General features: G+C 37.0%; 1 protein-coding gene and 1 long non-coding RNA gene across 6 annotated transcripts in view; one reads left to right on the top strand and one right to left on the bottom strand.

Annotated features, from left to right (window-relative positions):
* The window catches only part of LRRC4C (leucine rich repeat containing 4C), a 1,083,236-nt gene that overhangs the window by 768,161 nt on the left and 294,518 nt on the right, over positions 1-20,557 (top strand). The window lies entirely within an intron of this gene.
* Positions 5,148-9,964, bottom strand: LOC123619577 (uncharacterized). Its single transcript, XR_012509853.1, has 3 exons — positions 9,601-9,964; positions 9,350-9,438; positions 5,148-6,113 (listed from the first exon to the last, which is right to left on the bottom strand). It is a non-coding gene; the product is annotated as an uncharacterized LOC123619577 (long non-coding RNA).

Consider the following 20,557-nt stretch of genomic DNA (forward strand, 5'->3'; position numbering starts at 1 on the left):
GTTCAAAGTCGTGGGTTTTTTTTTCTATCATATTCGTTCCAGACATTCACAGGTATTCTTCTGAGAAAAGACTTTGCCACCACAGCTGGGGATGAACATGTAATCTTTTAATTGACTAATTCTTTTCTTTCCCCCTTTCAATGGATATGTTAGAAACCTGATACACAGTGTGGAATGAATTAACCAGTTAGTTTCCAACTCTCAGGCTTGCACCTTTTTTTTTTTTTTTTCTTAAAACCAATACTTATTATTTCCCTTTGGATAGTTCTTTTTTTTAACATTTTTTATTGATTTATAATCATTTTACAATGTTGTGTCAAATTCCAGGTGTTCAGCACAATTTTTCCATCATACGTGGACATATACACCCTCATTGTCACATTTTTTTCTCTGTTAGTTACCATAACGTTTTGTGTAAATTTCCCTGTGCTATACAGTATAATCTTGTTTATCTATTCTACAATTTTGAAATCCCAGTCTATCCCTTCCCACCCTCTGCCCCCCTGGCAACCACAAGTCTGTATTCTCTGTCTATGAGTCTATTTCTGTCCTGTATTTATGCTTTGTTTTTGTTTAGTTTGTTTGTTTTTTAGATTCCACATATGAACGATCTCATATGGTATTTTTCTTTCTCTTTCTGGCTTACTTCGCTTAAAATGACATTCTCCAGGAGCATCCATGTTGCTGCAAATGGCGTTATGTTGTCGGTTTTTATGGCTGAGTAGTATTCCATTGTATAAATATACCACATCTTCTTTATCCAGTCACCTGTTGATGGACATTTAGGCTGTTTCCATGTTTTGGCTATTGTAAATAGTGCTGCTATGAACATTGGAGTGCAGGTGTCATCCTGAAGTAGGGTTCCTTCTGGATACAAGCCCAAGAGTGGGATTCCTGGGTCATATGGTAAGTCTATTCCTAGTCTTTTGAGGAATCTCCACACTGTTTTCCATAGTGGCTGCACCAAACTGCATTCCCACCAGCAGTGTAGGAGGGTTCCCCTTTCTCCACAGCCTCTCCAGCATTTGTCATTTGTGGATTTTTGAATGACGCACCTTTTAAATTTATTTTACTTTTCAGACATATAAAGCATTTAAATAACTCAAGAATGCTAACTCAGGAAAGGTTTGCTTCTGTTATTCCACCTCAGTTTCCACCATCATAAATCCTATAACTAATAATTATTAGTTTCTTGTTTATGCTCCTGCCATCTTTCTTGCCTAATATGTCCTTGTTTCCACTCCTTTCTCATATTGAAAAATGACTACCAAGTATATTGATCTTCATTATGACTTCCTTGTCTTGAATATCACTCCAAAATAAGATACAGAAAACTCCCTTGATTCATTTGCTTATTTGTGTGTTTAGTTTTAAGGATGCTGTAATATTCCATTGTTTTTATGTCCATTGTTTTTATCTAGGTTGTTTAAAATACTTTTCTTTTACAATTAATGCTACAGTGAATAACTTTGTACATATTTTATTTTATACTTCCAAAGAAGTAGATAGATTCCTAGAGATGAGATTATTGAATCAGAGAACAAAAATATTTTTTAGGAGATACTAGAAAATTTTTATACATTGGACTTGTACATTTTGTACTCAAACCAGAAGTATATGAGAGTATCTTTTCCTTTCCAGCCTTTCCAATAGAGAATATTACCAAACTTAACTTTTTGTCAAATTGATGAGTGTAGTATATTATTTCAGTACTGTTTTAGTTTATGTATTACTTATTATGAGTTAATAAGTTTAACACCTTTTATACATTTTAGAACCATTTGCTTCTCTTTTACAGTGAATTGTGTTTTCTTTATTTCTGGAGGGGTTTTTTTAGATGATTGTTTTTAACATTATTTTTGTCCAAGTGTTTTTTATTATTCTCTTCAAAGAATCATATAACATGTATATTGGATATTCATTGCCTGTCTTCTATATTAAATTACATCAAAGATAATTTTGACCTATTTTTACTTTAATTTCATATATTTGGGGTTCCTCTAATTTCCCCTAACTCCTATCTTCTTCAATGTCCCATTTGGTAGAATATGCTCTTCCTTGCTTTCCTTTGAAGTCGTTTTTTATTTTAAACATCGTTTGGCCTTTTTCTTCTTTCTTATTGCAATCAGTCGACAACTATTTCAATCTTCCTTATTTTTGCCCACTTTTATTCAGAGTACTTGCATTTCCAATGTGTGTTTCTTCTTCCATGCCTACAATTACTTGTTTTAATTATTTAATTCATGGTGGCTGCTGCTTTATTTTGTATTCTACATTGTGGGTCACATTATCTTACGTCTTTGCAGTAAGACTTGGGAGCGTTCCTATTTTTCAGCCCGTTACCATGTTTCCTTACCATGGAAGAGTTCTCCCTCTCTTTCTCTCTCTTTTTTTCCTAATACATGATGTTTTGAACCTTGAGGAATTCTTTTTCCTTTTCATCCTCTCCCTGATCTCATCACCACAGGAGAGCTTTCTTCTCCCTCCAGCTCTGCCCCCATCTCCAATAAGTTGCTGCCGTGCATGAGGTAATGCCCAGGGCTCCTCGGGGGGTTCTTCCTCAGCTTTCACACCCTAAACCTGGCCACAGATCATTTCTGGAGCACAGAAAGGTCTGGCACAACTGGGAGGGATTTCCCTGTGCTCAGCCATGGATATTCTGTGAGCGTGTCATCCCCCAAGGACCCCGGGAAAAGATGCTCGGGTGGATGGAGACTTATCCGGGAATGCGGCTCCTTTGAATTGTAAGACATCATGCCAACCTAATGGAGACAGTGGAAATTTGTTAAAAGCTTGGCTTTTTTCTCTTTACCCTTATTCATGGTGCATTCACTCATTTTGGGTTTGGTTGTTTTTTGTTTTTTGTTTTTTTTTGCCATTTTATTAAGAATGAAGCCAGATATGGAGTTTTTCTCACCTAGGTAGGTATTGTCTCTTTCTGGAATTTAGTTTACTTAGGTTTTTTGTACCCTCAGCTATTCTGATAGGTTATTGGAAGCTGTGATTCATTTTTTTTTTTCCCTCTAATGGTTAGGGTAGAAGAAACGGTCTCATTCAACTTTCTATGCCCTATCTGAAGACTCGTTAGAATTTGTTTTAAAGGATTAAATTTGCCTCTTACTATGATAGAAAATTAATCTAAAAGTACTAAATGCTATCTGTCGTTTTGGCTTTACCATTGGCCCAAGATTCTTTGGCCAATCTGCTTGGGTAGCAGGTGTCCTTCTTTTGCTGTCACTGATCCGTGTGAAAATTCCTGGATCTACCTTACTGGTTTTAGATGATGGGCTTTTCAGCCATCGAACACCATTCTTGAGTTAAAAATTCTATATAATTATCGTCAATCTAACAAGTGAAATTTACTTTTCTAACGAACCAAGTGTTCAGTAGTACAAGTAAGAGAGCTTATATCATTGTTCTTTTGGTAGTAATTATGCATGTGTTTTGGTGCTTCCTAATTTATAAATACTTTCATGTACATGATTTCATTATATTTTCACTACATTTCTATAAAGTAGTAAATATTATTCCCACGGGTGAAGGTGAGGAAATTGTGTTTGCTAAGTCAGTCAGACAGCCACTTAACTACCTCTTTTAAGCATCTGACTTTAAAGGTTTCATATTTTTTTCCTGTTTTGGGCTCTAATATAGGAATATCTTAGCTTTATATTATCCAATATCCAATATCTTAGCTTTTCAAAATAGGCAACGCAGAAAAAGCCTCAATAAACAAAGAAACAAAAATCTACCAAAAAATAAAGGAATATAACAAAAAGAAGCAAGCTTATTAAAAATGTATAACATTTCTGCATCATTTATCACACAAGATATTATCCTAAAAATGAGAGTATTAAATGAATCAGTATTATATGAGGTAGTTAAATATTAATCCTTATAAAAGATATATTACTTATGCACAACAGAAATTTAGAGGACTTTACCAGCTAGCCTCTTTCTAGCATTTATTGTAATTGTCCTTGTGGTGCAAGTGTAGCCTTTTCTAAGATTAGAGCAAGACCATCACCCATCTGACCTTCAGCAGTGTCTGGCGGTAATAAAATTAAATTTAAATATTTAGTATGTACTTGAAACATTAAAATAATGTTTTGTATGCTTATTCTTTGGAAAGTCACCAAAATATTTGTCCATTTTCATGACCATTGGCCAGAAAACGAGGTATTAATGACAGAAAGACGACTGTGTTGTAAAGCAGGGAACCTTTTGTTGAATGCCACTAAAGAGCAGTTAGGCACGACGGCTCAGAGTGTACAAGAGTTCACTCCACTGTCCTCACTGATGGTTACTAGGAAAAAAAAAATCACTCTTTCACATGCTGCTAAGTGAGGTGTACTTGCAGTTAGCATCTATTGAGTGACTTCTGTGTGCTGGGCATGTTGAAAACACTATTTCATTTATTCCTAGTGTTTATTTCCTAGATGAGAAAACTGAGGCTCAAAGTAGATTTTAAAAAAGAGAAAAAACTTGCACGATATTCCGTAGCTGGTAAGCGATGATTAGGATTTTAATCAGATGCATTTGACGTGGGAGTCCCCCTGGTTTTCCCCCTAGATTAGGCAAACTCAGACATAAACAATTTTAAAGAAAGCTTTCTATCTCTGTGTTACCGAGGGTGCATTTCCTGCATGGTCCTTGAGTTTGCTTTAATCCTGTCCTTGCTTTCGACTTAATTGCTTTTAGCTATAGGATTAACTCTCTTCAAGGAAAAACAATTTAAACAGAACAAGTGTTTGTTTATATTCAGACTCATACATCCAGTAGAGCAAAGGAATAATAGAGGGCATCTTTTAAAATGCTTTTGTGACACAGATGCAGAAACTAAGGCTTCCCAAGATCACAATTAGGAAAGAAGCAGACCTGGAACCAGAACTCTAATATCACAAACCTGTATTCTTCCCAGTAAAAGAAACTACATGGTTACCTTTTATGTCAATCTCTCCATTTTTTTTTCCCATAGAAATCCTGCAAGAAAATAAACTTTGAATTTTCTTTCTTGCAGAAGAAAATAATAAACCAGCATCAATTACGTATGAACACACTATTGGGGAGGTGGAAATTTCCCTCCTACCACTCTTGTATTCTTTTGACTGGTCTAATAAATAAATTGACACAAGACAGATTAACTGGAATAAAAAACAATTTAATTTATATACATGGTATTCTTATAGAAATAGGAGCCTTGAAGCAACCAAGGAAGGTTGTTTTATATCACTTTTAGATAAAGAAACAGTATTTGTGAAGATTTAACAAAACAAAGGGGCTTGTGCTTGGGGCAGCAGACTAATAAAGAGGTACAGAGTTTATTTATACAGCATTCTTAGCCTTGAGCTCCCTAAATCTGTGATAAGGATGCTTTCTATCCTGCTGGTATAGAGAGGCTACCTTCACGAGGGAGATACTATATTTCTCACTTTCAGGGGGAAAGAGGAGAGTCAGAGTTTGTTCTGTCTTGTCTTTTAATACTTTTTTTTTTCCTGCACCAGCTGTTTCTCAAGTAATTTCATTTAAAGTAGTCAATATGCCATTGAAGCATCTTTTGGGGTAGCCTGCCCTGGACCCCAACAGTTCCCTCCTCTGAAACTTCCTTTGCAAGTTTCACATATTACAAGTTGAGCTGCTAAACTGTGTCATCTTGTTGAATCAGTCTATTAGTCTTGACAATAGGTTAGTTCAGTTAAACTCATTTCAGGAGTTGATGGTAAAGGTGGATTCCCAAAGTTAAGTCTATCATGCAGGCAATCAGGTATTTAATAAGAGGCATTTCTATGGAGACAAAAGAAAAAACAAAGGTTAATAATTGGAGGAAATTGTCCATCAGTTTCTGAGTTTTGAGGGTAGCTAGTTGAGAAGAATTCTACATGCCAAGGTTGAAGCGTCTTTTGTAGTTTGAATGTCTCTAATGATGTCATCAGGTGTTCAGGTAAATTTTCAGAGCGGTCCATAGAGCAATAGGCATGAAGAAACTTGTCTACACATGAGCTATTGTGGTCATTTTTCCAAAGTTTATATTAAGGCATGTAGCTTCCGTTTGTTGAACTTCAGGAAAAAGGGCCATTTTCATTCTCAGTGAGTCCAAGACAAAGAGTGGGAGAAAACTGGAAATGTTATTTCAGAGAGTTATAGCCAGATATTTGAGAAAACTAGAAAAATTCAAGGTACAGCCTAGTTTTCAGGTAAATAACAAAGCCTCAAGGAAAATTAACAGCACTAGGATCTAATATCCACAAGCGTGTGTTACAGTTTTTACTGCACCTTAATTTTTTTCCCTAAAACCCCCTCATTTTACCAAAGATAATCAAATTAAGACTCACCTGTTTACAAAGTAAGTCTAGATTCAATAAATAGCCTCGTTATTTGAATAAGCACGGCATAATAACAATTAACCATATAGGCTTTTTTATATCTGCTTTGCTAGAACTTTCTATAGTCTACCGATTGAACTTTTAATAGCCTCTTGAAGCCGAAGAAACCAAGCCAAACATTTGCCATCAGACTTCTCTGCAATACCCATAGTTTTGTGTGAATTCCTCTCTTTTTGAGGTCCCCAAAATACTCTGGCTTCCTGGCCTTTTCAGGAAGGGACCTTCCTTACTCACCCGGTTAGGCTGCTGGGAACCCGTAAGGCTATTTGTCCAAGGGGCTATTTGTTCATAAAGTCAACCTTAGTTTCTTAAAGCTGTCTGGTCATATGTAAGTCTATGTATGTATTTCTCAAATATGACAACCCAGTCAAAACTTTGTTCATATAATCAACATTTAAATTGTGTTCGGTTATGAAGAGAACAGCTTCTTACTGAACTTCTGTAAATAACTGTATTGCCAAGAGCATAAGAGTATTCACTGAGAGTTTCTGAATTCCAGAGGGATCAGATAAGGAGAAAAAGATAAATTTTCAATTCTACTTACAAAAGTATAATTTACCAAATTGCTTTAAGTCATAGTTAGTTTAAGAGAAAAGAGAAAAAGTTTTCCTTAAATCTGGAGAAACAAAACATTTGAAAAATCAATAATTTTTAAATTAAAAAAATCATAAAAAATACAGTTGTCTTCCTCAGTTCATTTAGTCCCATATAATTAATTCTTGTTTTGCTTGATCTTTTTTTAGTTTTATGAGGCCATCAGTTTCTCCATTAGGATTTTATAAATTCTTACCCAGTTCAGGGGTATGATTTGAAAATCATCAGAAACTTGTTTTCTAGAGTACTTGTTAGATACCTTTCCATGACTTTTGCTGAAGATAAAACACATTTGCAAGAAGACTTTGTAAAAGCATCTAAGTAAAACAATAACTGTCTGTGAATGATAAAAGATTTTAAAAGGTCCATTATCAAAGATCTGATTTACTATAATGCAATTGACAAGGAAATTTGGTTGTCTCTGTAACATACAACATTTTAAGAGAATAACTGAAATTATAGCTGATAACATTGTATTAAGATATATCCAAGTTTTAGAAATTTCATATAATTTTTAGAACATTTACATTACTGGCATTTACTTATACAATATAATCTAAGAAGTTTTATTATTACTCATTTAACAAGACTTCCCATACAACAACATACCAAATAAGGCTAATTTGTTTACTCTCGCCCTTTCATAAGATAAGAAAACAAATCTTTTGAGGTGTTCCAGAAGCCCTTTGGAGAACCCCAAAGTTATTTGTAGATCAATAAGACTTTATGTAGAATTTGACTTTTGGGAAATTTGTCCAAAATATTGGAAAGGTTTTAAAACATTTGGTCAAATAGGATCATAGGTCACTGTGGAACAGTACTGAGTTATCCACTTAATCAAAGTGACAAAGACTTCACAGGAAAATAAAGGAAGTTAAATAGTTGTAAAAGTCTTTTAATATTGGAAGGACCCAGTTTTCTTCTATGCTAGGTAATCAAAGACATGATAAAGACCAAATATAGATTCTTTGTTTTTCTAGACAGATTACATTCAAGGCAAAGAAAACCTTTGTTTATAATTTCTCATTAAAAGCAGGCCAGTAACCTAAGAAAACTTTGTTCCTTTAACAGAGAGAGAAACCAAACATTAATTTTGCACCAGCTTACTTTGGATATTAAAACTCATTTACTTAATTAAATTTATTCTAATCTTAGTCGGTCCTAACCATATATAAAATTCCTTTTCAAATATTCCTCTTTTTTCTCAAGTACAAGACAATTTTGCTCCGATATCCTCCTGATCTTTTGTAATATCTACAAGCATTTTGAAAGGAATAGGTGAGTCTGGGAATCGGTAAAAGTAGATGGGCCTGATCTTGTTTCTAGAGTTGCATTTCTGGTTTTGTCGGGATTTGCAAGACAAAGATAGTTGTTTCTATTAGCTCTTGAATATTGACGTCCAGCTCATCTATTTTTTGATTTTTTGTGGCTGAATCTGGGGAACTGCTGAGGAGATGGGTGATTTTTTTTTTTTCCCTTAAGAAAGGGAATTTATGTCGGGTCTTTGTTTTAAGTCTAATTTCTGTTCTTCTTCTTCTTATTATTATTATTAAGATGTTTTTAATAAGGGATTAATTCTTTCATCTTAATAAGGGATTCTCTAAGGCTAGTCATTATACTGTGCGTGTGTGTATTCCTTTCAGTTTGATCCTTCCCTAAGTACCAGTACGACAGCTGTTTATGATGAGAGCTTTTAAAATAAGTCCTTTCAAATAAAGCCATTTTTAAAGCTCCATCATCTGGTTATTCACAAATAGGATTTTATATTAATTTCAAATAGGTACTCAAGTCAGTAAGCCTTTTTTATGGTGTAATCAAAGATACAAGTGGCATCTCCCAAGAGAGTACATGGCCCTCACAAGATCCAGATAGGTCACTCCCAGTGTTGGTCTAAGAGAGGAAGAGTCCTTTCCTGGTACAGGTGGTAAGAATGGTATAAAAATGGTGTCTCCAGTTTCCTACGAGAATGTGTGACACTTCTAGTTATAGACCCATTAATCTGTGATACCGAGCAGGCACTACTGGGATGACACTTTTCTAGTGCTAACAAGTAACAGAGGTTGAGATGACAAAGGTCCCTTATGGACTGGGGCCCCTTATGACAAACTTCCCTATGAGCTGGCCTGGCCGGACAAAGAGACAGCTGCTTGACTCCTTGTCTGGGATCCCCAGTCTATTCAGCTGGTCACCTTGTGCACCCCAGTAAGTGCAGCTTTCGGATGCTGGAGATCGGGGAGGATGTGCTCACTGGTCACAAGCCTAAGCTCTCAGGAAATAGAACAAGACAGAAGGGAAAACTGTATCCTGTTTTTACATAGAAGACCCATAGCAAGGCTTGTCTAAACAGACTCTGATCTGCTGAGCCACGAACTCACCAGTCTGTGAGGCCAGCTCAAACAGCAGGCTGATGAAGGGTCTAAAACCGCCGTTCTTTTCTACGGTTCTTCCTCCTTATGACAAAGGACTCAGAGACAAAGAAAAAGAGTGACCATCTCGGAGAAGAAAGGATCAATAAAACTTATACACATTTACCCAATACCAGAGTCACTATGATCTACAGAACTCATTCCACGAATATTTTTCTTGTGCTAGTCTAAGTTTAGAAAGAGAGAAAAAGGATGCTCACCACCTTTTCCTTTCCATCTGATCCTGCAGTCAGAGGTCCAGGAGGCTGCTTTGCTAAGAACTCTTACCTCTTGCCAGCCTTTATCAGGGGTCCCAGGAGCCTCCAGCTGCGGTCAGAAGAGTGGGATGGTGGGGTCCAGCCAGTATCCTGCTGGCCACACCAAGTGTCAAGGAGAGGGAAATTTCTTCCTTACCCAACTTGAATTCTTTTGGCTGGTCTAATAACTAAATTGACACAGGATAGATTAACAGGAGGGTAAAAAAAATGTAATTTGTATACACAGGGTTCTTATAGAAATAGACCCTTGAAATGACTAAAGAAGGTTGTTTTTATATCACTTTTAGACCAAAAAAAAGGACAGTTATTTGTGAAGATTTAACAAAGGGGCTTGTGCTTGGGTAGTAGACTTATAAAAAAGAAGTAACAGTGTGTTTTTACGCCTTTCTTAGCCTTGAATTCCATAACTCTGTGATAAGAATGCTTTTTTTCTCTCCTCCTGGCACAGAGAGAATGCCTTCACATGGGAGATTTATTTCTCAACTTCAGGGGAAAAGAGGGGAGTGTCAGACTGGTATATTTTATATCATTTTTTCCATAAGCTGTTTCTCAAGTAATTTTAATTCAAAATATTTAACACACCATTGAAGCATATTTTGGGGCGGCCTGCCCTGGGCTCCAATAACACCCTTCAAGGGATTTATGTTTGAAAGAAGTAGCCTCACCTGGCAGCTTAATCTAGTCTGATTTACTTGTTCATTTTATGTATACATTTGATGAGATTCTTCCCTGATACCTATACATCACCTACATTTGGCCCCTCCTCGACCTTCACTGCCACGGCACCATTCTTCACAATACTGACCACAGTGTGTTATTATCAGGTTGTTTTGTTTTGCATATTTGCATATTGGCCCTCTCTCCTCCCTGGAGTGTAAATTCCAAGAGGAAACGTACCTAGTCTGGCTTACTCATATATATTTATCCCTTTCATATTTCTTAAAGAGAACCCAGCACACAGCAGGCCCTTCTGAAGATTAGTTGAATGACTAAATGTTTTTTTTTAATGAATGAATGATTGAATAAAAGACATTTGTATGTCCTACTCTAGAACTTATGCTGAAAAGCATTACTAAACTAACAGGATTACAATACAATGCTTTCAGTGAGTGCTTCTAGGCACCACAAACCCTTACATTTTTTTATAACCTAAAATTACAAAGTGTCCTTATGTTCACAATCTCATTTGAGGCTTGTAATTGTTAACCTTGGGCATCCCGGTCCAAGTCCAATTCTGTCCAATATAGAACAATAGATAAATACTATAATTTTAAGGAAAACAAATATGGATTTGACACTAGTAATCATGCCCTGTAAAAAAGCAAATGGTAAAGAAAAGAAAAATATTTTAAAAGTTAGTAATTTCCTCTTCCCTTCTACTGGGCATTGTAATTGCACTTCTCTGAAGTAATCAGCATTAACAGCGTGAAGTACACACCTTCCAAAACTTTACTGATGTTTCAAAAGCTCCCTTACGCCAGTTCCCTCCAGTGCTCCCCCTTAGCTTTGATACGCATCTGTGTGTCAGTGAAAAGAAAGTGGAAAGGAAAAGAAACCAAAAAAATAATCTAAAGTCCTTTGTTTAGGGAAGCAATTTTGCCTAATATTTTTTCTTTTAATATTTTGAATAGATTCTTACCAGATTCCTCTTTGCCCCAAAGTAAACATCAAATTTACTAAATTAACCAGAATGAGGAAATAATTTTTTTTTTAACTTGTCATCTCTCCAGCCTCGTTCTCTGGAAGTCCTACCTGTTCTGAAAAACTGAGTCTCCAATATACAAACTCAACTGTAGAGAGGAGCTCAGGGAGCCCTGGCAGGGTTAAGGCTTCCTAAGCCACTGTGGCTTCTGCAGTGGAACGTGCTTCTTGCCGGAGTCCACAGGGTAACTTTCCTCCCCTAAAAGGAGGACTTTAAAGAAAATGTGGTGTGTGTGTGTGTGTGTATATGTGTATGTATGTGTGTGTGTGCATATGTAAAATATGGAATGTTACTCAGCCATGAAAACAATGAAATAATGCCATTTACAGCAACATGGAAGGACCTAGAGATTATTATACTAAGTGAAGTATACTGAGTCAGACAGAGAAAGACAAATATCATAGTATATCCCTTATATATGGAATCAAAAAAAAATGATGAACTTATTTTCAAAACACAAATAGACTCACAGACATAGAAAACAAACTTATGGTTACCAAAGCGGGAAGGAAAGGGAAAGGGACAAATTAGGGGCTTGAGATTTGCAGATACTAACTACTATATATAAAATAGATAAACAAGGTCCTGTATAGCATAGGGAACTGTATTCAGTATCTTGTAATAATCTATAATGAAATATAATGTATTATAGCCAAATCACTATGCTGTCCACCAGAAACTAACACAACATTATAAATCAACTAAACTTCAATAATTTTTTTTTTTAGTTTTTTAAAATAAGGACTTAAAAAATCTATTCTCTGAGAAATGTACTCATTTAGTCTAGATGAATGTTTGCTTTAGATTATTTTTTTGATTTCTATTTCTATTTAGATGGTTAGAAAACAAAATTTAATTGAGTAAATTTTAAAGGTCTTGTTGGCTTTATCCAACAAATCATGAATCAGGCAGCATCCAATCTAGCAGAGAGAAAGGAGCTCTGAGGAGCTGTACAAAATGAGACACTTTGAAAGGAGCAGAAATGAGGAAGAAATTAGCAAAAAATGAGCAGAACTAGCAAGAAAGGGGACTGATTATTGCAAGGTTTCTTTACTTTAGGCACAACCAGGCTCTGTCGATGGATTACCTAACTAGTGCTGATCAGGTGATGCCTGACTTAATGGTTTGACAATCCATTTCTAGGAGATCTGAAACTTTAATTAAGTCTCGGTTTGGTGACATGGTGCTTGGCATAAGTAACTCCATTTGGGGCCTGTTGTCTTCTTTTTAATGAGACTGATGTGCAAAAAACTTAAAACTTTTAGAACAAGGGAAACTGAGAGCTCAGGGAACTTGAGGCCCCTGCGTTTTAAGTAAGGAATAGGAGAACTAGTGAGAAAAAGTAACTTGTGTTCAGTCTCACAATCAGGGGCAAATCAAGACTGAAATCCTTACAAACAGATTCCAAAATTACTCTTCTTCCCATGGCACCTGTGCTGTGAAGGTGTCTGCTAAGGACTCCCCAAAGATGGATTTCTTTTATGAACTTTCAAAACTACAGGATGGCTAGACCCAGCAAACCAAAAAAAAAATTATATGGCAATCACATAAAAGAAAGAGAGGAAGGAAATCAAACCATATTTTTTAAATGAAGATAAATAATTGGAGGGCTTGTCTTAAGAGGGGAATAATGGGAAAGAGGACCACAATGAAAACAGTTGCATTATTCTGAAAGCAAAGGTGGGTGGGTAGTTAGCACACAGCACAACCCTGTTAAGAAGAGGATACTGCTGAGAACAGACAGGTTGCACCCAGGTCCCTCGCATTAGTTTCTCGCAGAGAGGACGTAACTGGTGAACGGAAGGGTGAGCAGCCCTCTCTCAGTTAAGTAGGCTGATCTTGCTTCTCATCATCTATATCCTGCCAAACTCAACAGCACCATCTTTGAGCAGAAAGAGCCCATTCTTGGCATCCTTCCTTTTCACTTAAAACCGCATCATTTATGATGACTAAGAATCCTAGAATCAAAACTAAAAGGGACCTTCAGTGTCATGCAGTTCAACCTCCTCCTTTGATAAATAAATCCCAGAAATTAATGAAACAAACTGGAGAGAATGAAAGTCATGTGTGAGGAGAGTGGGCTGTCAGTGGTTGACTTGGGTAAATCGAATGGCTATGGCCTTAGAACCTGAACCTACCTGAATTACCGCCGGAATTGGAAAGAATAGAAATGAAAAAGCATCAACCCATTTGTTTGCACTCTGTGTCCATGGTGGCATAAGCTTGCTCTGCTCATTTGGTGCATATTAATGAAGTTGACCCTAGGGCAGGATAAATTAGAAAGTATCCTGTGGGATGTTTGTCTAAGATGAGAGGAGTTTAAATAAGCTGTAATATTTACGGAGTCTCTTTCCTCCCAAAGCACACAAGCGCCTACATCCCTCTCGATTTCAGGGCTGAGTGCCTATCACTGTATCATCATTTTCATTTTACAGATAAGGAGAATATGTGACAGAGAGGAAAGGTTTGAACCTGGTTAATTTTCCTCTTAATCCTGCTTTTTGTCAGTCCAATTTCTAGCTATTAGAATACAGCCTACTAAACTCTGGGCCTTTGTAAAAATTGGTGCCTCAAATTGAGCCGGGAGCGAGCATTCCTGAAAAATTTTCCCCAGTGGTTACTGAAGCTTCCTTTTTTTATATACTTGGTTTCACTTATGAGGTTGGGGTTAAAAAACAATCTGTTTTGATCTATTGAACTATATTCAATACCTTGTAATGATCCACAATGAAAAAGAATACAAAAAGGAGTATGTATGGATATGTATCAATGAATTACTATGAGGTACGCCAGAAATCAGCACAACATTGTAAATCGACTCTAGTTCAATGCAAAGTATTTTTAATCAAAAAAAAAACCTGTTTCAAAATATGAGCTAGATAGACACACACATCTGTGCAGATATATATAATCTAATATTATAGTTTATAATTACAATATAGGAGGAAAGAACTCTCTGTGTGACACATACACACGCATCTCTGCTAATGCTTCCTGTGACAGGTAATTTTATCTGTCACCTGATTAGGCTACGGTGCCCAGATGTTTGGTCAGACACCAGGCCAGATGTTTCTGTGAAGGTATATTTTAGATAGATTAACACTTCAGTCAGTGGGCCTTGAGTAAAGCATCTTATCCTCCATAACATGGATGGTCTTCACTCAATCAGTTGAAAATCGTAAGGGAAAATACTGAAGTTCCCCGTGGAGGAGGGAATTCTGTCTCCAGACAGACTTCCTTCAGACTCAAGACTCAAGACTCTACCATCAACTCCTGCCAGAACATTCAGCCTGCTGGCCTGCCTTGGAGCTTACAGGCTTGCTAGCCTCCACAACTGTGTGAGCCAATTCCTTAAAACAAATCTCTCTCTATGTATATATAAACACATATATATAGTCTGTAAACATATACATATATACACACGTATACATATGTACATGTATGTACACACGTACATATACAGATACATATATACATATATATCTCCATCTTCTATTCTGTTGGTTCTTCTGAAGAACTCTAATACAATTTCCAGCTTATGTAAATAAATAAAGAATTTAGCACACAAGACAGCTACAAAATACGGGAGTAAAGTTGTATCTCCTCCCAATTGCAATGCCCTGAGCTCTAGGCTCTCAGGATATGCAGATGCTTTTAGTACAAATGTCCACTCAAATGCTTCCTTACTACCAGATTTACACACGCTTGCCATATTGAGCCTCTAGGGAATTCCTTTACTTTCCCAGGAACTCCATCATGTACTCAAAAACAAAAAAACAAGCAAACTAAACAACCCACCATGATTTCAGGAGTGATAACCTGGGAGGGCTATACATCTATATTGCTAAACAGTGTGCCTTGGTCTGGTTTTGTGTTGCTTCTGTGTTTTCTACAGGGAGTGTTGTACCAAGAGATGGTATTTTGGCATGGTTGGGGTCCCACAAGAATTTTGAAAATATCAAATTTCTTATTATGCTTCTATCCATTTGTATATACTTTCTCCTAAAGATCTTCTCATTTCTGTTTAACAGCAAATTTGCAAACATTCAAGTCTCCAGATTCTTTAAACAAATGGAGTCCTGGTAACATTGCATCAACTGGGGAATCAGGACCCAGGCTACTATTCCTATGTTTCCAGTATCCTAAAAGCTCAAACTTTCCTCTCCTTCCCCTCCCATCATATATATTTACCACCTGCTATGCTGTGAGCTGTCCATAGTTCTACTATGAGCCTCCTTTTGTTGGTAACATTGTACTAGTGCTTATGGAACAGAGATGCACATGACGTTGTCACCACGCCTGAGTGTTTAACAAGGCAGTTCAGCCTAGTTCAGGATAATAATAACAATTAAAAAGAAGAAATCAGCCACAGAAGCAAAACAAAGGAGGAGGAGGTTTTAAAGCAAAGGAGAAAAAAAGGGTTTTTCAACTTACTCTGAGCTTTGCACCTCTTATACAAATTCCCCACTGCTGCTCTCCACTCCCCAGCCCGGCTCCAGGAAAGCTGCCTCAGAACCCACAGCCAGCCCCAAAGCTGAGGTCCAGAGGTTGGAGGGGCTTGGCAGCCCTTCCCTGAAAAATACACGGCTTTCTCTCTTGGTAATGGCAGTGTGGCTGCACCTTTTCCTTGAAAGAAAATTGAAGCTCGTATGAATCAAGTCAAACATTCATGCCTCATCAAACAAAAGCACAGTTTATGAAAATGTAAATGATCATATATTCATTTGGTAAATTAAACATGACATGTCCAGGCCCATGACTTGAAAAGACTGTGGTTTAAACTGAAATGAACAAAACTTGTTTTGGGGGAGCAGAAGAGAGAAATTAAGGAATAAAACACAAAATGCAAATTGCTTGGAAGGTACTGAATATGAATCTTCACGAGATGGTACAGAATGTCGTGGTTCTATTGCATTTGATCAAGTAACTCTTCGTTGATCAAAATTTTTGAAGGTCTAGGCTTTCCTAGCACATATATTGGTAAATTTCATGAGGCTCTTCCTAAAAGAAGTGGCCAAAGTTCTACAGATTTCCCCTTTACTTTGATTTATTTCCAGCCCTAAGTGGATAATAATAGTCTGACAGCCTACCCGCCCTTAAGAACACTACTCAGAAATCAACTTCTTGAAACTTTGTTTCACCTCCCATGGAGAAGGCCGCCTTCTCTTTTTGCCGTCAATTTAAATTGAACTCAGTATCTATAGCGAGTATTTGTCAGTTGCCTTCCTAGGGTCCATATGTCATCACAACATCCTGCTACCACACCTGTCCTCTTCACTCACACATATACACACATTCATACCTTTCTCTGGCCATCAATACTGTTGTCTCCCACGAGGACTGTGCTCCTTCCCCATTGTCAACCAGGTAGTTTGGGAGAATTTACCCAAACGCAAGCTCTAAGAATTGGTCAGCACGTCCCATCCCTTTTCCCACAACTGCTTGTTCAATGATAGGCACAAGAGCCAATGAAAACCAGGTAAATCTTAGGTCTTGTTTGATGCCTATTGTGTGAAACATTTTATTTGAAGAATGATCTAGGAAAAGGATGATGTGAGACTCAGAGGCTCTCTAGCCATTTTTTGATCCCAAAAGGACTTTGGGGAAGGTTTTTTTTTTTTTTTTTTTTTTTTGGTGGACTTTTGGGGAAGGAGCTTCTGGCAATAAGAATGATGGCATTAAAGAAATAAAAAACTGCTCCTTGGTGCCACTGGGTCAATTCTAGCTGAAGTTAACTCTACTTTGTTTTTTTTTTTGTTTTTTTTTTTTTAGTTTGTGGTTGTGCAAGTCAATAATTATCCATTTTGTTCTATTCCTTTCAATTCTATATTTTAATGATTAGTAAGACCAAGGTTCTGGGAAGCTACATATCTTGCCTGAGATCACACAAGCCAGCAAGTAGAAGACTGGAGAGTCAAAGCTAGGCAACTGGGCAAAGGACTATGCTTGACTTTATCTTACCAGTTTATAGCAGAGGCAGCGTTCAGTCCCAGATCTGTCTCAGTTAGAGTCCACATGCTTGCCATAATGCTCCCCCAAAGTTTTGGGGGCCCAGAAGTTCTGAGTTCTCTTTCTGATTTTGCCATGAATAGTGTGTCCTTGAACAAGTTGGTTAACTCTGCTCCTCATCGGGTGGTTGTCTTTTTGATGTTGAATTGTATGAGTTCTTTATATATTTTGAATATTAACCCCTTATCGGAGATAACATTTACAAGTATCTTCTTCCATTCAGCAGGCTGCCTTTTCATTTTGTTGATGATTTCCTTCACTGTGCAAAAGGTTTTTAGTTTGATGTAGTCCCATTTATTTTTCACTTTAGCCTTTGTGTCCCTTGCCTGAGGAGATAAATCCCCCCCGCCCCCAAAAAAAGATATTGCTAAGACGAATGCACTAATATCAGAGTGTACTGCCTATGTTTTCTTCTAGGAGTTTTATGGTTTCTGCTCTTAACATTTAAGTCTTAATCCATCTTGAGTTTATTTTTGTAAATGATGTGAAAAAGTAGTTCACGTTCATTCTTTTGCATGTAGCTGTCTAGTTCTTCCAACGTCATCCATTGAAGAGGCTTTCTTTTCCCCATTGTGTATTCTTGCCTCCTTTGTTGTGGAGTAATTGACTGTATAAGCATGGGTTTATTTCTGGGCTCTCTATCCTGTTCCATTGATCTACGTGTCTGTTTTTGTGCTTGTACCATATTGTTTTGATTACTGTAACTGGGGTTAACATCCAAAATGTACAACTCAACATCCACAAAATCTGATTAAAAATTAGAAAAAATAGGCACAGTGTCTAAACAGACATTTTTCAAAAGAACACATATAGATGTCCAGCAGACACATGAAGAGATGCTTAACATCACTGTTCATCAAGGAAGTACAGTCAAAATCACAGTGAGTTACCATTGCATACCTATCAGAATGGCCATCATCAGAAAAAGGACAATAAATAACAAGTGCTGGTGAAGATGTGGTGAAGAAAGAAACTTCACGCACTGTTGATGGGAATGTAAGTTAGTGCTAACACTATGGAAAATGGTATGGAGGCTCCTCAAAAAATTAAAAACAGAACTACCATCAATTGATCCAGCAATTACACTCCTGGGTATTTACCTAAAGAAAACAAAATCACAAGTTTGAAAAGATACAGGCACCCCAGTGTTCACTGCAGCATTATCTACAATAGCCAAGATAAGGACGTGATCTAAATGTTCATCAGTCGATAAATAAGATGTGCTATATATATGTGTGTATGTATATATACATATATCCAATGGAATGTTACTCAGCCATAAAACAATGAAACCTTGCCATTTGCAATCACATGAATTAATCTAAAGAGTATTATGTTAAGTGAAATAAGTCAGGCAATGACAAATGCTATATGACCTCACCTGTACGTGAAATCTGAAAAAAAAAAAACCAAATAAAACAAAAACAGATTCAGAGATGCGGGAACAAATGACTAGTTGTCAGAGGGTAGGGCAGTGGCACGTGAGCAAAATAGGTGAAGTGGATTAAAAGATACAGAGCTCTAGTTATATAATAAATAAGCCATGAGGACTTAATATACATCATAAGGAATATGCTTAATAATGTTGTAATAACTTTATATAAGGGCAGATGGTTACCAGACTTACAACGCTGATCGTAGCATAATGGATGCAAATGTTAAATCACTGTGCAATACAACTGAAATGAACATAATATGGTGCAGCAACGTTTTGCTTGTTTTTTTTTTTGAGTCCATGCCCATCAGTATAATCTATAAAAAGAAAAGTTTAGGACTTAGCATTTAGTCACAGAAAGATAGTTTTGAAAAACTGTTTACTGTAGATATGTTTATGTTAGAAATAGCATTTGGGTTTGCTGTCAGTAGAATGGAATTGGAAATGAATTTATATTAGTCTTCTTTTCGTATTTTGAGGAAATGTACTTGGTTGCTTCAGTACGTCTTTACAGTTGTGTCTGTAGAAAGGCTTTCCCCATGCATTCATCATTCATTCATTCAGTCATTTACTCTCAAGCCTGTTATATATGCCCTGTATTGTTTTAGGTTCTGGGGGTACAGCAGGTGAAAATGCCATAGCCCCTGCTCTCATGCATCATCTTTTCTAGTGCATAATATATGGGTTGAAAAGGTCTAGAGGTTTTATTTAAATATGATGAAGTTTTTGTGAACTAATTGTTGCCTACCTCAGCTTATTGCAGATGTATTTCAAATATGATGTGACTGTGGACTGAAAGATGTACACTTTCCTTAGGTTTGGTGGATGCATAGCATATATTAACACAAGAAAGCTCATCCAGATCATCCAGAGTACTATCTCAATTGATGGAGATATTCTTTCCCTGGATACTTCTTAAGAAGTTTCACTGAAGTCTCTCTTTCTCCACTTCTTCCACTGTATTACTCATGGACCTAAAACGTTTTCCCGTATCATTACTCTTTATTTTAACTCTTTTCTGTATCATGAGCTGATTTTAATTTCAAGCCCAGGTTTTTGTAGGAGAGAAACCATATATTGCTAACATGGAGCACAATGTTTGATGTATAGTGTTTACTCAAGTAACAAAAGAGTGAATGCAATTCAATTCAAGTTGCTGTCATTGACCCCACTGAAGCCACCAACCACTTCTGGGATTGGAATATTTGAGGAAGAGAAAACAACCCCAGATATTCCAACTATTGAAGTGACTGTTGCAGTTGCCCTGCTGCTTTCGTTTCTTAGCTTTTCCCTCCTGTGAAAGTGCATTGCTGCTGGAAGGAACTTGACTATAAGCCAGAGGCAGTGAAAGCTCTTTGTCTGTCTCCAATCCTCTACAGCCCAACAGCCTCTGCAGGCATAATGCAAACTTCGTGTCGTGTCATGGATGTGATTCAGCTTTCACCTGGCACAAACAACTCAAGAGGTGAAGGGTAGTCAGCACACCTGCAGGTGGCTGGCCTTGCTCTGTGGCACCAACAACAGGGACTCCTAGTGTTGAAGGCTTTGTGTAATGGACGTCAGGGTATGGCAGTAAAATTCTTCCAAAACTCTCACCCCCAAGTAGAGCCTTGTGAATCACCATTTGTCTTCTCTCATGAAGGTTCTGCTTTGTCTCTAATGTATCTGTTCCAACTTAGAATGGAGAGAGGCAGTTTTCTTCCAGCTTGGATAGATCGACTGTATAATATAATCATTAAACATCTTACAACTGG

Source organism: Camelus bactrianus, chromosome 10, assembly GCF_048773025.1.
Source record: "Camelus bactrianus isolate YW-2024 breed Bactrian camel chromosome 10, ASM4877302v1, whole genome shotgun sequence".
Taxonomy (NCBI): Eukaryota; Metazoa; Chordata; class Mammalia; order Artiodactyla; family Camelidae; genus Camelus; species Camelus bactrianus.